This window comes from Argentina silus (genome assembly GCF_951799395.1).
Source record: "Argentina silus genome assembly, chromosome: 20".
Taxonomy (NCBI): Eukaryota; Metazoa; Chordata; class Actinopteri; order Argentiniformes; family Argentinidae; genus Argentina; species Argentina silus.
Window position 1 is genome coordinate 14,227,912 of NC_139674.1, and position 2,105 is coordinate 14,230,016.

Here is a 2,105-nt window from a genome sequence, read left to right on the forward strand (position 1 = left end):
CGGCAGCCATGTTGTTGTGGCTCCTCCTCCCCCTCGGGGGGTCGTTACCTGTCCAGGTGGTCTGCCAGTCAGTCTGCTTCTCTGTCAGTCTGTCTGTCAGTCCAACCTGTCTGTCTACCTGTCTGTCAGTCTACCTGTCTGTCAGTCTACCTGTCAGTCAGTCTACCTGTCTGTCCGTCAGGTTCTGTGGCTGCTTTCCTGACAGGGTTGTCTCAGAATATATACAATATGTATATGTCTCTGTCTGTGTGCAATCCATGTATGTATTTGATTTGAAACTTCTTTTTTTTTAAACTACTTGAGCGCCTTTTGGGAGGGAGGGAAGGAGGGAGGAAGGAAGGAAGGAAGTGAGGGAGGGGGTGGCGGGACGCTCTCCTCCTGTCTGTGGTGTCTGGAGTAAGAGGCCCCAAGCAGCTGTCAATCATTCCAATTACCTGTTTACTGGAGTGAGAAGAATGATTGTAACTCTCCGGGTGCTTTTAGTAGAAGAAACCTATGTTAACACACACACACACACACACACACACACACACACACACACACACACACACACTCACACTCACACACACACACACACACACACACTCACTCACACTCACACTCACAGTCACACTCACACACACACACACACTCTCGTCTGTACTAGCCTGCCACTCTTACTAAACCTCAACCTGCCTCTTTGTTGATTTTCACTCATAGTGCAAAGCACATACCGGTACTGTCGAATGGTCTGAATGCTTTTGTGAACTTTCTAAGTCTTAATTGTCCGTCATAAAAACTCCTGTGAACAAGTTTCTCCAAGGGGGTATTTATCTTAAATGAACACTAAGCATCAATGTAAAACGATTATATATATTTATATATATATATATAATATGTATATAGCCTTCTCAAATGCATTCACTACTGTCAGATATTGGTAATAATGGGGAATACAGAAATTATTTATAGTTTGATAAATAATAATGGTACGAGTTTGTAAAGTTGACCTGGGATCAGTAGCTAAGGGGGTCACAAGTGCATTGTAGGCCGTTCCTGAACCTGGTCAAGAAAAGGAATGTTTATTTTATCTGTTGAATGTATCTGTTCTTAATCTGTGGTCAGTGGTTTTTTTGTGTTATCTTCATATGTGCACTTTAAATTACATGTACAGTAAATTATGATTTTTTTTCAATACAAGCGGATGGGCATTTTCAAACTTTTATCTCAAGTCTTTTCTTTCAACTAAGCACAACTCTGTATATAAAAGGGAACTGAAGGGAAATCTTTCATCACACGTAATGCAGTTGATGACCTCCTGGGTCTCTCCTATACATGACACCACATTCAGTAACTGACCTCCATGTAGCTTTGATATCGCAACAAACTCAGCATACGTCACATATAAAGATGAATACATATAAAGGTGGACACATAAAGATGATCTCTACATTTTTCAACTAGGGCAAATATGAATGGGATAAACATCTATTTTAGAGGCCTATGGGGAATAAGTTGCTCATTGCACTACAGTGACAAATGTGTCATGTCTATAGTAGACCACCAGAGGGAGCCCTTGAGTCAAACGTTCAGTTGAAATGGGTCTACCAACAGTAACCTACAGAATAAGTCATTGCTTTTTCAGATGTTGACACTACAAATAATATGGATGTGTAAGAGAATGTTGATTATTGAATAAAAAGCAAGTCAGGACAGTACTTTGTTATATATAAATCATCATTTTATTAACATGTTAACATGTTCTTAACACACACTGTAAGAAAACAATACCAAAGTCAACAGTGCACTAAAAAATTGTAATAGAATCTTCCAGAAATTACAAAACTCGTAATTTTCCTATCAAAATATGACCAAACCAAATCAAATGAAATTATTCTGTATCCATATACATATTATTGTCATTTTTACACTTCAAGTACATACATGAACCAACATTAAATTGGCATAACAGTATCAAAAACTACACGGCTACCTTCCATTCATGCATACAAGGCATAAAATACTATGTTTTGATATACCTGGCTGGGACATGTATAAGAAAAGCAAAGTATCTGTTGGGACCATGAGACACAGACTGGAGGGCAGGTAGATACGTGACTGAACAG

At 39.1% G+C, this 2,105-nt stretch overlaps 1 protein-coding gene across 1 annotated transcript in view; it reads left to right on the forward strand.

Moving 5' to 3' along the window:
• Positions 1-302, forward strand: part of slc37a3 (solute carrier family 37 member 3) — a 10,362-nt gene extending 10,060 nt beyond the window's left edge. Inside the window, exon 14 of the mRNA XM_083692004.1 lies at positions 1-302. This exon is cut by the window's left edge and continues 107 nt beyond it. The gene's annotated coding sequence lies outside the window, so the exon portion shown is untranslated.
• The last annotated feature ends 1,803 nt before the right edge of the window (positions 303-2,105 follow it).